Source organism: Euprymna scolopes, chromosome 36, assembly GCF_053919585.1.
Source record: "Euprymna scolopes isolate OS-2025 chromosome 36, ASM5391958v1, whole genome shotgun sequence".
Taxonomy (NCBI): domain Eukaryota; kingdom Metazoa; phylum Mollusca; class Cephalopoda; order Sepiida; family Sepiolidae; genus Euprymna; species Euprymna scolopes.
In genome coordinates, this window is record NC_136517.1 from 20,435,265 (window position 1) to 20,452,903 (window position 17,639).

General features: G+C 36.4%; 1 long non-coding RNA gene and 1 pseudogene across 1 annotated transcript in view; one reads left to right on the forward strand and one right to left on the reverse strand.

Annotated features, from left to right (window-relative positions):
* Nucleotides 1-465: 465 nt before the first annotated feature.
* Nucleotides 466-17,639, reverse strand: part of LOC145260387 (uncharacterized) — an 876,688-nt gene continuing 859,514 nt past the window's right edge. Inside the window, exon 5 of the long non-coding RNA XR_013864280.1 lies at nt 466-1,038. This is a non-coding gene — a long non-coding RNA (uncharacterized LOC145260387). The remainder of the gene's footprint in view (nt 1,039-17,639) is intronic.
* LOC145260765 (5S ribosomal RNA) lies at nt 6,260-6,376 on the forward strand (annotated as a pseudogene).

Consider the following 17,639-nt stretch of genomic DNA (forward strand, 5'->3'; position numbering starts at 1 on the left):
TATATGAGTATGTTTGCATATTTTTTTATATGAAATTATTTAACTTCTTTTTTTTTAGTTTTATACATATATAATTTTTTTGTTCTTTAAAAAAATTTTTGTTATTATTTTCCAATACGAAACGACGGCTTTTTTTCGGGGAGAGGCGAAACGGCAGTCAGGATTTTTTTTTAAATCTCGTTTTCGAGATTCACGTGTAAATAAGATAAGATTCAAATGGGATTTTTAGTTTAAATAATTGCTTTTTCTTTCATTTGTTGAGCTTTTCTTTTAATCGCCATTTTGCTGTTGTTTTTAGAATTGTGTTTTCTCATCCTCTGCTTCATAATTTTACTTTTTTTCTTTGTTTTGTCTTAGATATGTGTTCTTTTTTTATATTTATCGTTTTTGTGTGTTTTTTTCGTTTGAGTTATATTTTTTTTCTTTTTTATTTTGAGGTTTTATTTCTATTTCTTTATTTTCTTCTTCTTCTTCTTCTTCTTCTCTGTTCCTTATTTAATTCTATTGTTTATATTTCCTTTTTCTTTCCTTTACGTCTTTTCCTTTTTATCTTTTCCTTTCTTTTTTTCTGCTGTAACTTTTTTTATATGTTTTTCTTCTTACATTTATTGCGTTTAAAATTAATCAATGTTTTCTTTCTTTATATAAATACGAAGATGCCGAATTCTCTTGTAAACAGTTCATGCGTTTCTCGTGTTGCTGTTTGTTTGATCTTTTCAAAACCTTATTACTAATATTTATTATTATAATACTAATAATAGTAGAATACTCCTGGGTTACTTTGGTTGTCTATTTTCACAGAAGAGTTTAAACAATTACAGGATCATCTATGTTTCTGTCGAGTTTATTTTGTTTCGCAATCCTGTACAGTGCAAAGCCAGAGTATGAGACTGGCATCAAAGGGGATGGTGGTGATTGAGGTGGTGACAGCACTGTTGAAGTAGGGAGCGCTGCAACTGCCGATGATCGGAAAGCTGACGGAACCTCATAGCTAACCCCAGACCACCATGTCATTGCCATCTCTCTCTTACTAGCCGTCTGCAAAAGAAAAAGAAAAAAAGACACGTTATATCAGTGAATGTTCAATTAAATTTACAGTTACAAATGAAACATTATTATAACCATTAAATATCTCTCTTATATATATAAAAAAAATAACTGTATGTGTGTGTATATGTATGTGTGTGGGGGCTCTCTCTCGATATACTCGAGAACGACTGAGCCGAATTTTATGAAATTTCGCACGAAGATAATTATGTACCTGACAGTGTTCTTAGGTAGATTTGTATCAGAATATCTTCGAGAAATATCGATAATCGATAATAGAAAAAACTTCGATGAAAGAAGAAACAGATGATTTTGACGAAAGTTAACACCTTACACAGCCTAACATCACAAGTGTATTTGCGAAGTTTTATTACCACATAAGCACAAAGGCCCGACGTATAAAATCAATAGTGATGTCTTCGTTCAGTCTCATGAGATAATTGATATCCTCTGTAAGAGTAGATGCGAGTATATTTGTAAGGCAAGGGTAAGGCAATCACCAACTACACCTCTTTCCTGAATCGGCACTGCTTGAGTCCAGCAGCAAGGAAACAGGTTAGACGACTGGAAACAGTACCGAGATAAGCGGGGAGAATATAAATCACCTGGAATTCCCAAATCGTCATCCATTATAGTACTGACCAGGCTCAAGGTTGCTTAACTTCGATGATCTAACGGGAACCGTTGTGTCAACGTGATCATGCCGTATATAAAACCAATAGTAGGTTCTTTGAAATGACAGGGGCAGGTTCGAAATTATTTTTTTCTGTTTAAAGCACAATTGGACCATGATACTTGACTTTTGCATTTTAAACTTTAATTTTATCCATTTAATATATATATAAAATAATTTTATAAAATCAACATTAGGTTCTCTACAGTGCAATATAAACTACAATATATTATGAGCTAAGTCACTGCGGAGCATTATGTGAAGCTTCCTCTTAGTGCACTGCAATGGGTCCCCAACCAGAGCAGGTAATCAATTGATTTGGGTGAAAAATGGGCGATTTCACCGATTTCGATGACAATAAAAAATATGGGAATGTGAAACATTCGTTGATCATCATTCAATCCCGGACAACATCGGGTTTCTCTGCTAGTATATATATGTGTGTGTATATATATTGTGATATAAGAGGCTGCTATTTGAGATTATGCCTAACAGAGGAGTGTGGAGAGTTGAGCTGAGAGATGTCTGTTTAGATTACGTTAAAACTTCTGCATGTTAGTACAGCCAGGAAAGCAGGAAACAGGAAGGGAATTCCAAAATATGGCCACCCGAAGTCATAAACTATTCGAGTAGAAGGTTTTCGAGCATAAAGGGATCGCAACAATGGAGGGGTGAAATTCTGCTGCGTGTCGTTTTAGTCGAGAGTGGGTACGTCTAGGGGACACAGGTGCTATAAGTTCATCTAGGCATATTCCATTTTGTAAAACAGGCACAGGGATGAGACATTGCGGCGAGGGGACAGGGGTTGGGGTTAAGCTGATAGTTGGAGAACCGAAAAAAGAAATTATCTTTCTTCCTCAATGTATTTAGCGGAAGATAAAATTTCCATGAGCAGAGTTTCTTAGCAAAACCTTAACATTTGTGGAGCACGTTAATGTGTGAGTTCTTCAAACTTTAGCATAAATGAAATAAGTAATTTTGAGATCGTAAACTGCTTCAGCCATTTCCAGGACTGACTCCATATAGACTCCCTCTTAAAAATCTATATGAAATAAAGTATTTTTTTAGATCAAAAATTGCTTCAGCCATTTCCGAGACTGATTCCATATACCCCACCCCCTCTTAAAAATATGTATGAAATAAAGTAATTTTCAGATCGTAAACTGCTTCAGCCATTTCGGTGACTGACTCTCTGATATTTTCATTTTTTTCTTTAAGTGTTGTCATTACCGTTTCCTTAGTAGCATTAATAAGAAAATTCGTTCGTTGTATGTTTTTAACTGCTTTTAGAGACACAGTCGTCTTTATTGGGATTATTAATTTACGAACAGGGAAAACCGAAAAGACATTGCGATAGCGCTGAAAAAGAGGCCATTATTTCAAGAGATGGACACGTGATACAGAGTATTGCACTCGCATCTGTGTTCCACTAAATATTTGGATCATTCTCCTGCTCCAAAAACTCCTCGGGTCCAGATGCAATCTTTTATTTGTATAAGAACTAGATTCTTCGCCTTAAGATAGAATATTACTCCCACATCTGGGGAGGTGTCGCCAAAAACATAAACATCAGCACTAAAGCAGAATTATATTTTAACAAATTCGGTCTTAATGAGTAACCGAATCCGAACGTGGCGTCAGCTCAACATCGCCCAGCCGTCCTCTCTCGACAATTAAGCAGGTCAATCTATCTCTCTACCTATCTATTATTATATACTACTAAAGAAACTTTTCTATGTGTGTGTGCGTTCGTTTCCTATGCACTCAAAAACAATTGAACCTATTTTCATGAAATTTCACACAAATGTACCTTATCTGCCGGAATAGAAGAAGAAAAAATCAGAAAAAAAGGATGTGGTCGAGGACAGAGAAGCTAGTTTTATCCGGGGAAGATGGGCGTGTGAATACGACGGCGAGAAAGCGTGAAGTGGCGGAGAAAGAGACTTTTAAAAAGCACTTCATATGACAGATCGTTGTAAAACCCACGTGTATGCGAAAACACGTTAAAAAGATAATGAAATGCGTTGTTTCGGAAGAACCATGTATAGATACATTTCATTTGCAATTAAAAATGCCGAGTTGGATTTTTCTTTCTTTCTTTTTTTATTTGTTCCTTTGCAATAAAGTACCAGACAACGTACGGGTCCGAGTGGTTGAAATGTAACAACACGATTAAAATGTAACGGCTATAACTAATTAATTAATTAAATCCTTCTTAAGTAATAGAAAAATCAAAGTTGTCCTCGACGGACGTACATCCAAACAATATGACATAAATGCGGGAGTGCCTCAGGGGTCTATCCTTGGACCTCTATTGTTCCTGATATTCATAAACGACCTCCCTGATAATATTGTTTCGGAGATGGGTATATTTGCCGATGACACCACTCTCTATAACAGATATGAGGGGAAAACAAATGAACACATATCCAAGAAAATGGCAGAAACACTAGAGGATGACCTCCAATCCGTAGTGGAATGGGGACAAAAATGGTTGGTCTCATTCAATGCTGCTAAGACTAAGCTTGTTTCCTTCAATAACTACAAGAAACCTTCTCTCCCACCAATAGCAATGGCCAAGAACACATTGCCTGAAAGTACTTCTTTTAAACTCCTCGGCCTAACGTTTACAGGGAATATGAACTGGAATAGATACATTGAGAGCATTGCCAGGGCTGCTGCAAGGAAGGTTGGCTCCCTCTACCGTGCTAGAAAACTACTTACGCCTGCCAGTATCCTATACCTCTATAAGGCAACCATTCGCCCATGTATGGAGTACTGTTGTCACATCTGGGCTGGTGCATCTGCTGCTTGTCTCTCGCTCCTGGACAGGGTTCAAAAAAGAGTCGCAAACCTGATAGGTCCTGAACTGTCATCTGGGCTTCAACCTCTGTCCCATCGACGAGATGTTGCATCCCTCTGCCTGTTCTACAAATACTTTAATGGTGAATGCTCTGACGAACTGCAAACACTTGTACCTCCCCGACGTAACTACCCCCGACAAACCCGACAAGCTACTAAGTCTCATCCCTTTACAGTGGAGATCCCTAGGTGCAAGAAAGCCTTTTACTCCAATAGTTTCTTCCCCAGAACTGCGGGTCTTTGGAACTCCCTTCCGGGATTCTGCTTTCCCAACTGCAATGATATGCAGAAGTTCAAGTGTAATGTTAACAAACATCTTTCTACTCTTCTCCCTTCATAATGACCCCGCTAATAAATTCCCTAATAGTAGCCCCCTGCTTCAAAGTGGCACTGTGCCTTGTTTGGGGTGAAAATTGAATAAAAAAAAAAAAAAAAAAAAAAAATATTATACGCGTTTGTTAAATGTACTCGCACACGTATATGTGTAACAAGACTACGCGCTTCTATGTGTCGCTATGCGTGCTTGATCATTTGACGTTGTTTAACATTTCTTTAATTTATTGTTTTTGAAAAGGCTGCAGGAGTACTGTTCACATTATTGTTGTGTTATTTCGCAACGTTTCTGCTGATGTAACTCCCGGCCTTCTTCAGATCGAACTCTTCCACTGTTCTGGATGCGGGGTTGAAGGTTGAATCCTCAGTGCGGGTGACACTTAAAATGCAATTGCGATTTAGTAAGGACATAAACTAAGGCATGCTTGACGGAACGAGAGCGTGCTACGTCCGTGAGTTAAAATAAAGGGTTCTGTTCGAAATTTAGTGCAGATTCCCGAGTTCGACAGAAATATACCACAGTTCGGCGGAAAGATTCCCGAGTTTGACGGAATGATTCTTGAGTTCGACACAAAGATTTCTGAGTTCAGCAAAACGCACCTGAGGAAGATTGAAGGTTATATCAACCAATACGGTGTTGAGAAAAAACTCAAGATGAAAACAGCAGTCCGAAGAATCCAAACCATACTCATTCAATACTCATCTCTAAAATTCAGAAACGGAATATTGTTAACTGTAGAAAATGCTGCAGGAATGAAAAAAGCTTTGTGGAATTTCCACAGATCTCGTTAGTAGATTATGCTATTTTAATTAATTACATTACTGACCCGTCCACCCTGCAGAGAGCCGTTATTATTATCTCCCTTCATTAATAGGGCTGTCGTTTTTAAATCAGTTCTTTGTAAGTCATCAGCACTACAGATATCTTCTTGTGCCTCTTCGTCGCACTTCCTGTCGTCCAACTGCTATTTTCGTCCACCAATTATCTTCATAAACAAAAAAGTGCCGGATAGTTATTTTTGTCGTCTTCCAGGTTGAGTTCAATTAAAGTTTCACATGTTTGTGCGCATGCATCTTCTTAATTTTTATCGCCATTGACATTGTGGCAAAACAAGCCTTGAATGTTCTTTATCACGCTAATAATATTCTTAGCCATCTTAATTCGCATACAGACGGAATCGACATCAAGTCAATAGATGTTCAGGCGGATATGACATCATTACGGCGGATGTTACGTCACGCTACCAGAATTTTAAAAGATATCTTCTAACTTTAAAAAAAAAAACCCAAAGTAAATCAGTGTATACGAATGCTATTTTATATGGATTTATTTCTTACTAGAAGATATATGGCAAAATCGTGTTGAAACACCGGTTCTCGTCAGATCACCGAAGTTAAGCAACGTTGAGCCTGGTTAGTATCAGATAGGTGACACTTTGGGAATTGTAGGGGCTGTATGTGCTCTCCGCTTATCTCGGCATTTCAAGTATGGGTTATCGATACTTATCGAAAACATTCCCATACAAACCGTATCTGCAGTTCCTTCCTGTGAAATGTTATTAAAATGGCCTAGCGGTTTTCGAATACATAGACAACGAACTCTCTCTCACACACACACGCGCGAGCGCGTGCACAAAAATCCTTTTACATAATATAGATTTTTTTGTAATGAGTCACCTTTTATTCAGGCTAAATACACAGAAGGATAAGGGTGAATTAGATCGATGGATTTTCAGTTGAGTGATGAAGAATGTTATCAGAGGATTGAAATTAATGAATGGAATGAATAAAATAAAATTTCATAGGAGCACTTTATTACTAGTCTTTATTGATATTAAATTGTAAGATGAGAATGTTGTAGCCCTCAGGGAAGCAATTTTGTGGCCACTTGTTCCATAAATATGAAATTCCTGGAAAGAGACCGCGATAATGGATACGCTATTAAAAAAAAAAACAATCAAACTAGATGCTACTCTAGAACCGCACCTCCCATGAAAAAAAATACAAAAATAAATTACGAAGGTTATTCCTAATGTGAAGCCTCCCATTTTTTAACTCATAAAGTTGAAGAGCTACGAAGTACGAAGACGGAAGTAATACCATTTCAACCAAATTTTGTGTTCCAGAATTAGCCAATCGCAATGCACTTATTATAATGACGTATTTATTCTTATAATACGGCATAATCACGTTGACACATCGGTTTCCGCTGGATCACTGAAGCTCAGCAACGTTGAACCTGGTCAGTACTAAATGAATGACCACGTGAGAGGTGCTGTATGTACTCTCCGCTTATCTCCGTATTCTTTCCGGTCGTCCTGGACTTCTTGCTACTGGAATCAAGCAGTGCCGATTCAGGAGAAGTGTGGTTGAAGATTGCGCAACTCTTGTCTCACAATTACAAGCGCAGCTGCCCCTACAAGGAGTATCCTTTATCTATCGAGACTGAACGGAGGCATCGATCTCTGCTTATGACGCATGTCCATGATAGGCGTTGCTTTCCAAGAGTCTTAAACCGTCAATATCTGCAACAGAGAGATGAAACTTTCAGGTTATGAATGCATAAGTTGAGTCATCACAATAATGCAAATTACCATCCCCTTCTAATCCGTCCGAGTGAAATTAAAAAATAGGAGGCATTCTTTTGGAACGCCCCTTCGTGTATGTCCTTTGGAGGCAAACAAGTTCGCTGGTGCCAATTAGTTTTGTTTGATTCTTGCTTTGTAAAAATATATTTAAAAAAAAAAAATGTGAAAATTGTATTTTAAAACGGATGAATCTCACCATGAGTAGAGTTCGGCGCGATATTCAGAAGTTATCAATGGGGAACATCGTTTTTCTGCGAATTTATTTTTAAGTCGTCGAATAAATCTCTTCTCCGCCATTAACGGTAATGTAATTTCGAGCTGTTACTTTCGCTTTCCGCAGAAAAAAAAAGTTTCTTTTTTTTTTGTTTTTTAAACATCCCAATGTTTTTTTGTTTTGTTTTTTTTTTATTTTTACTTTTGGAATCATTTTGAATGAGACTTCACAATTTGTGCATTCAGTCATTTTTTTTTTTTTTTTTTGCGGACTGTTATCCTTATCTTCATAGTTGTTGCTGTTTCACCAAATTTTGACCAACTCAACCTCTGGCCTTCTTCAGGTGATTAATCGCAACGGGATAAGAATGCAGAGTCTTTTTACTAATCCCCAGTAATTACTGCTTTCTATAATTGTTGTCTCACCGTATTTTGGCCAACTAATGCTCTAGCCTACTTAGGTAGGATTGAAACCGCTATCTTCAGACAATGCTTGACTGGAACATTCGAGACTCAACAGTTCTTCCATTGCACTCGTGGAAGCGTCTCTACGGTTCCAGGTGAGCATTGTTTGAAGATAGCGGTTTAAATCCTACTCAAGCAGACGAGAGGATTAGTTGGCCAAAACGTAGTCGGACAACAACTATGGAAGGCAGTAATTACTGAGGATAAGTTATAAGACTCAGCATTTCTATCCCGTCGCAGTTAATCACCTGAAGAAGGCCAGAGGATGAGTTGGTCGAAACGTAATTCGATTCGAAATCATTATGGTGAGGAGTCACTATGATAGAGATACAAGTCGAGATAGGGAGTACCTTCATATCACCTCGAGAAGATGTGACACTGGGTCGGTGTTTGGTGATGGAGAAGCAAACGTTCAAGGGAAACAACACAATGACCTACAAAATAAACCCGTGCGTCTCGTTGGAATTCTTCAATTAGAGCATTTCGTCCGATTATCAACAAAAATATATTTTTCAAAGGGGGGAAATGAAGCATTGTATTGAAGACTTTTATAACTGCACGAGTTAAGTTACATCAAAGTAGTAAACGGTTTATCCAGAGGCAAACGTACATCTTCAGCGAGAGCACTTGCTCCCACTAGGTTAATTATATAAAAAAGACGATAAATATTAATCCGCCTTACGTTTATCGGTACACTTGTGGGATAATTGTTACTCTGTTTCACTGGGTACGTGGTAACCATATTGCATACCATGAGGGAATATGAAAGGTCATATCATACACCGATGTATGATCTTCCGATCATTGACGGTATCCACGCCTCAATTTTTCAAATTAACATCCGGTAAATGACATTCAACAGTTCCACACGTGCTTCTTCTCAAGTTTTATTCTGTAATTGTGTAACTTTATTCCCTATTTCAACATACTATGTTTGAAACGGGATTCCGCTATTACAACGCACATGTCATTCATTGTCTAACCACAAAAGAAAAAAAAAATCTTTTTTCTAAGTTTTACGATGGTGGGTTCCGTAACACTCGTCTAGCTGAAACCACTGTCAATAAGTTTCTCCAGACTGTGCCTAAATCGTTAGATTCCATGAACAAAGCTTCTTTCTTAGAGCTGCATGCCTGTGGAACTCTCTTCAATTTTCCTGCTTCCCAGCTGGCTACAACTTGGTTTTCTTCAAGTTCAACATAAACAAATTCTTGACGAACCGCCCCCTTAAGTAATCCAATATACCAAATTTCTATTACTAACAATTACAATATTATCCCGTTGTATTCTCTATAACCCTTATCCCCGAGTGGCCTCCGGGCCTTGATAAGCGGTAGCTCCTATGTAGAAAAAATCCCACGTCTATATCTTCTTGTTTTGTATAAGTCAGTTCAGTAAGTATTGTATGGGTTTATAATGCGTATAGATAGTGAACGTTGCACTATGCAAATAGTGGTTTAATTTATAAAACGCATCGTGTATGGCATATACTTCCTTCTCATTGGTTGACCATCTTGTCTGCGTGTCATTCAGCTTATGGGATAAAATGTAAATTGTTCTTGTTTTTTTTACTTCTATCATTCCTTTGATCATTAACCATTTGTGACAAACATGTAGCAATGGAAAGATCGGAGGCATCCGTACATAGTCTGTATTCCTTATCTTATATAAGTCAATATTACTATCTCTGCGAGCTTCGTTTTTAGGTCATTTAGGACATGCATCAACCTATTGAAAACGTGCATGCTTTCTCGTTAAACCAACTAGTGGCTCGGTGATATCAGTAAATTTACTAATACGAGGGGCTTGCAATAAGTAATGCCCCTGACCCACTTCCAGTTGTCTGATCTAGCTGAAAATTTGCATGTGCAATGATTTATATCTCTACGGGTTATGTGGCAAATAACAGCTCTGAACTAATTGTGCTTTCTGTTTTACAGGTGCTTGAACTGAGTAGGTGTGAAATGGAGCCTGTTGAATGTCGAGCAGTGATCCGGTTTTTGTATTTGAAAGGACGCACATCATAGGAGACTTTTGATGAAATTAAAGAAACTCATGATGATAATGCCCCATCATATGACCTTGTAAAACGCTGACATCGTGAATTCAAACATGGCCGGAAGTCTGTGGAAACAGCTCCCAGACCTGGTCCCCCCTTCTGACATTGATGAGGCATCTGTCCGTCAAGTTGAGGCTGCCATTTTGGAAGATCGGCGCATTACTGTTCGCCAAATAGCCCAAGATGTCAAGATTAGTACAGATTCTGTGGAAACTATCATTCATAACCATTTGCATATGAATAAGGTATCTGCCAGATGGATTCCCAGGTTGCTCACACCATTCCAGAAGCGAGAACGCGTCGAGTGCTCGAGGATGAATTTGGAGATGTGCCAAGAAGATGAGTCAAAGTTTTTCAAAAGACTGATTACACAGGATAGAACCTGAGTCCATCACTATGATCCAGAGACCAAAGCCCAGTCAATGCAGTGGAAGCACTTGGGCTCACCATCTCCAAAGAAGGCAAGGATGCAGCCCTTCGCTGGCAAGGTCATGCTCACAGTCTTCTGGGACCAGGACGGAGTAGTGATGACAGATTTCCTGACAAAGGGTACCACAATTACAGGAGCCTATTATGCTTCACTTTTGAGGAAATTAAAGGAAGCCATCAAAATCAAGAGGTGGGACAAGATCAGCAAAGGTACCCTCCTCCTGCAGGACAACGCTCCGGTCCACAACTCGCATATCGCCAGATCAGAAGCACGGGCGTGTGATTATGAAAAATATCCCCCATCCTCCCTACTCTTCTGACCTTGCACCCTCTGACTTTCACCTCTTCCCAGCCATGAAGTTGTTTTTGAAAGGAAAGCGTTTCCCAGATGATGCCGCCTTGATTTCTGAAGTCACGTCGTGGTTGGAGGACCAACCTGAGGTGTTCTACAAAAACGGTCTCCAGAGCTGCATCAAACAATGGGCGAAATGCATAACTCTGGGCGGTTCCTATGTAGAGAAAGACTAATAACTGTGCCAAGTTTCGTTGCTCTACTTCTATGTGGGTCAGGGGCATTACTTATTGCACGCCCCTCGTAAATCGGCAGTAATATGTCATTTCGATGAAGGCCCTCACTTATTACACAGTGATTAGAGTCGAAATCGATTTGAAAGATCTTTACTTTGCTCAGGTCTGGCTGCATATCTCTCCCCCTAACTTTTAAAACCCAGATAATGTATTTCTCTACTGACAAACTCACACTCCGTTGCTTTTAATCTAAAATTATGTTTGCGAAAACTACTCAGGACCTTATCTATATGTTGCAACTAGTTTCCCTTGTATTGGAGAATATTAATATATCGCCCAAATATGGTAGCGCAATTTTTTCTCGACCCTCTAATACTATCGACATCAATTCGGGAGGTTTCATCAATTCGGAAGGGTTCGAAAATCTTAGCGGCATCAGGTTAAAATGAAATAAACCCCAGCGGCAGGTAAACGCAGTTTTCTCTTTATCATTTTTACTCGGTTTGACCTGCCAGTAATACGACTTTAACTTATATTTCGAGAAGTATTTTTGTCTGAACCAAGCGAGGCCAATATATCATCAATAAATGACAATGCTCGGGAGTACTTCTTCGTAATGTTATTCAATGCCCTAAAATCTACACATAATCTCCTGCTACCTTTACGTTTCTTTTCTACTAAATCTCTCTGGAAAATCCACGGGATGTATGTTCGATCTCTGAATTGCCTTCATCGTTTCGTCAATTGCCGAATCTACCATTTTTTCTCTGCTTAAGCGTTGTTCAATACGGGCTTTTTTGTACGAGTTCATGCGTGTCTCTATCGATACGTAGCTTTACTTTCACTTTCATTATTCTGATTCTGCAACCGCTCGATTTCAGTAATACTACCAGCCCTTCTACATCTAGCTAATTGACACCACTTTCTTAAAGTAACCGTTTGATTGATGCTATAAATTATGCATAGCGGGAACCTATGAAACTCATTAATTTTCACAACCGCATTAGCTACTGATATGCTACTAAGATTGCCAACATATCCTCTGCTCACTTATTCTATTTCATATTCCTCTCTCGTTTTTAAAACTCGCACGAGCCGTGCAAGCATCCAAGTGTTGGGATTGTAATGTTTTTTTTTTTTTAATTTTTTAATCTAAGATTTGAAAAAAAAAATACAAGCATCTTCCTCTAAAGCTATGTACTTATTACAGACTAGCAGGGGCGTCTAACTTTGCTCGGGCGTAAAATACGCTAAAATATGATATTCTAATTCGTTAAAATTTCGTATATATTATTATAGAGTCATGATTTCAAAAGTAAAATAAAAAAGTATTCAGGCGCAATCAGCTAGAACCGAAACTGTAGCATTCAAAGCTGGTACCGTTAGCAGTGTACCAACACGCACAGTAATTATCCCCACTCTTTATCTGTGCCTAAATCAAAACGTAGATTCCATGAACAAAGCTTCTTTCTTTAAAGTGAACGCCTGTGAAACTCTCTTTCGTTTGCCTGTTTCCCACCTGACTACAACTTGGATGTCTTCAAGTCCAACATAAACAAATTCCTGATGAACCGCCCCCTTAAGTAAGACACTTTATCAGATCTCCATTACTAACGATTACTACGATATTATCCCATTGATAATACACGCAATAAACCTTATCCCCGAGTGGCCTGCGGGCCTTGATAAGTGGTGAATTCCTTGTAAATTTTTTTTTTTTACATAAACCGAATAAAAATTAAAAGTTAAAAATAAACTAGGATGAATGCAGAAAATGTTCAACGATTTTATACGATTTGACCCCGTTTTGACCCCGTTTTGACCCCGTTTTGACTCCTTAAAAACAATTTTAACCGGCTAAAAACAACGGCCCGTAAAAAATTCCAATCATTTGAGGCCCGCAATGCCGCTCTGCGATTTCTAGTTTCGGAAAAGATAAGGATTGAAAATATGGAGACAGACAGACTGGCCGACAGATAGCTATTACACAGTGATTACAGTCGAAATCTGTTTTAAAGATTTGTACTTTGATCAGGTCTGACTGCATACCCCTGTCCCTAACTTTGAAACCCCAGATAATCTATGACGTCACGTGAAAGTTATATATTGTGGGATTCATTTCAAAATATCAGGGATCTTAAGAACTTTTATGAATAGAGAATATCGCATAATAAAAATAATACATTAATTAAATAAAACCAATGCGATGACTGCAAATCGAAAGCGAAAAATACATACATTATATATATATATATATATATATATATATATATATATATATATATATATATATAACTACTTAATTTTCTCACATAAAATTAATATACGAAAGTATAGATTTATGCGTAAACTTTAAGTAATTACTTCAAAAGTGATCAATACGTAGGTAGAGCTAGTTAGTAATTTATAAAATATATATGGCGATTAAGCTACACTGAATATTCCGCGTTTCATCCACTCTAGGATTCTTCAGGCTTATGCATAATTAACGTATATTAATTTTATGTGAGTAAATTAAGTAGTTATATATATATATATATATATATACATATATATATATATACATATATATATACATATATATATACATATATATATATATATATATATATATATATATAGAGAGAGAGAGAGAGAGAGAGAGAGAGATGTTTATTGCTCCTAAATCGAAATGTATATTCTCTCCATTTTGTATAAGTCAATCACGACCCACTATTACATTTCTGCAGAAATTCTTCATAACAAAAAAAAAGTCATGAGGGATAGACTGAGTTCCTATCCACTTCCTCAATCGGGAGAGACTTTTCAAGATTAGTAGACCTATTTGCAGTTCATAAATTTACCATTTTCGAAATTGTTCGAGATTAAACCATGATTAACGAATATTTCACACCTCATATTTTTTTATCATTAAAATCGATGAAATCGCCTATTTGTTCAATCAAATCGATTGATTGCCTGCTCTAGGTAGGGACACATTATAACCGATAGCAATCAAGTCATCTGTTTTTTTATAAATAATTTAACATGAATTCTTCATAAGTTTTGTTTTCGGTTTCGGTTTCGATTATGGCTGAAGGAACTCAAGTTATATATATATATATATATATATATATATATATATATATATATATTCTCCATAAGTTTTGGTTTCGGTTTCGATTCAAGCTGATGCCCCCAAGTCATATATATATATATATATATATATATATATATTTTTGAAATCACAACTTTATAATATATAAGAATTGATAGAAAATTTACTCTATAATAATATATACGAAATATGCATGAATTTTAAATATTATATTTAAGCGTAGTTTACGATCGGGTTACGCCGGGTGACCCTGCTAGCTTAGATAAATACATTTTGCAGTTTTAACAAAAGAGCTACAATAATATATATACATGTATTTGAATATATATATATATATATATATATACTTGATACTCAATAACCTGAAAAGTGTTGAGATGCCGTAAAACAAAAACAACCAACAATCGATTTATGCTGAATATTCACATAATGCCAACATCAATATATTAATTCTGAAAGAGTCCGCTATGGAATTTCCACAGGTCCCGCTAGTCGTAGATAAAATTACGCGATGTAATTACACATCTTTCACATGAGCAGAGACGATATCTTTTAGTTTATTTCGGTTGTTTATACAAATACGGTGTTTAAGTGTCTGTTGATGTCTAACCCCATGCACGAGTTTCTAGGAATCGCATCATTAGTTCCCGTTAACAATGACGACCACAATATTTATAGCAAAGGAACCGATCAACCCAATAAACCTAACGCGTAATGTAGATTTTAGCTGCGTCTATGCATTTGTGTAAGTGGTTCTGTCGGTCAGACGCTTGTCTTGCCTTTCAGGCATCAGTAACGTTTCAGTTGGAAAATAACATTTTCGTTGATCTGCAACCCTGAAGTTTGAAATTGCATTTCGTTGGTTGTCACGCTACAGTTAGAAATTGACTATTCGTTGGTCTGTCGCACTTGAGTTAGAACTAGAATATTCGTCGGTTTGTCAAGCTTCAGATAGAATTAAAATGTTTGTCTGTCGCGTTTCAGCTTGAAGCAGCATATGCTGTCACGCGTCAGATCTAAAATTCATTTCTGTTGGTCTGTCATGTTTAAGACTGAAATAATGCTTATGTTGTTCTGTTATCTGTCAATTTGCAATTTCTAATAACATTTTTATTGGTTTGACACAATTTACTAGTGAACCAAACTGTCATCACTGGACGTGAATAGTAAATGGACGCGTTTTTCAAAATACAGGCGTCTCTATGAGAGCATTTATCTCTTTGGCCGTAGTTTCTATCGCTGAATAGCTAAAGAAAATTCATTCTTGTTTTTTTTTTCCATAAAATATCCAGTGTGTCTAATGACCCCAGCTTCGATTGCACAGTTAATACGATAGAATAAACATTTTAATACTGATGTCTGAACCGTTCGTGATTTTGTGGTTCATTCGATTTATTTTCGATTTTTCTTTCTTTTATCTATTTTTTGTTGTTGTAAGTAACGTATTCAAAATGGCCGACAATTCGATCAAAAATCAAAATATCCGCCATGTTGTTAGTTGGCCATTCGACGGAAAAACAGCATCTCTCTCTCTCTCTCTCTCTCTCTCTCTCTCTCTCTCTCTCTCTCTCTCTCTCTGTCTCTCTCTCTTCATTACGATTTATTTCACACACGCGAGCTTTGCTTATTGTGAATTATAGAGAGTGTTTTTCTTTTTATTTTCCGTCTAATTTATATTGAGGAGAGGGGGGTGCAACTAACGTTAGACTTTTTCAAAATGTTTTTGCTGGTCTCTAAATTATATATATATATGTGTGTGTGTGTGTGTGTGTGTGTGTGTGTGTGTGTGTGTGTGTGTGTGTGTGTATACAAATATATATATACACATATACATATATATATACATATATTTGCATATATATATATACATATATATACTTGATATATATATATACATATATATATACTTGAAACTTATGTTCACACACACACATATATACACATATATACAAACATGAACACAGTTACATACATATACGTACATAAATATACCTATACACACGCATACATATACATATGCCTGTCATGAATCATATATAAATAATGTATGCATATGGATAAAATGTATTTACATGGTAGCAAATAATATCAAGTATTCTATACATGCATGGTTGAAAATTAATAGGGATTAATATTTAGGTTTCGCCTTTTCTCGGAATATTTTTCCAGACACAAATGATTGTATTGGTTATACAAGAAATGCATATAATACATAGTTAAAGCAAATTAAATTGTTTTGGATTAAATGATTTCAAACGCTATTGATAACGTTTACCAATACATTTACTGCTATTATTCCTATTTACTTGCGTTCCCGCGAGGGCAGAGTTAAACACAAGGTTGGGTTTTACGTGGGAAAATCCAGCTCCCCAAAAAGGATAGAAACGAAAATAAAAATAGATTCAGACAGCATAAATGATTACTCATCCACTGACCGAGAACAGGAAAAGACAAGTGCAGCACCAGAACAGATATTACTCTGTGATCTTTCTTATGGTTGGATGTATGCTTAGAAACGAGACACAAATCACAGATATATGACGTCACGTGAAAGCTATTATTATTTTATAGTAATATTTGAAGCTCTATGTATGAGAAAGTTCTAAAAGCTTAGTTAGTAGAACCTCAGACTTAATGTGTGTATGCTTCGCCATTTATCTTATGTAGATATTTTATTCGTCTGTTCGTCCAGCGTTAAAGCCAAATATTTTAAACGTAATAAATATATTGTGGGATATATTTCAACTTCTACGAATAGAGAATATCGCATAATAGTAAAAAATACATTAATTAAATGAAGCCAATGCGATGACTTCAAATCGAAAGCTAAAAATACATACATTATATATATATATATATATATATATATATATATATATATATATATATATATATATATATATGAGCAAATGATTAATAAAACATGTTAAAAGACATCTAGACAAAGAGTTAAAAACATATTTAATTTTAAAAAGGAAGCAGAAGATAAGTTGATAGTCCTTAATCCGCGGAGTTTCGAACCAAGTAAGATCTGTGACTTACTTGTAGTTTCACTAAATACTTTTACATGCAAAATCCGATCCCGCATTTTGCTAATTCCTGCCCTCTGATAAGTAGGAGAGTATTTCTTTGAAACTCCGCGGATTAAAGACAATCCACTTATCTTGTGGTTCCTTTTTTAAAATTAAATATGTTTTTAACTCTTTTTCAAGATTTTTTTTAACATGTGTTATTAATCATTTGTTCATATTATAAGCTCTATTTCCTTTTCGGTTTTATTGAGCTTTTACATCTGGTTGAGATTACTTTACTTGTAAATATTAACTCTTTAATATTTATAATATA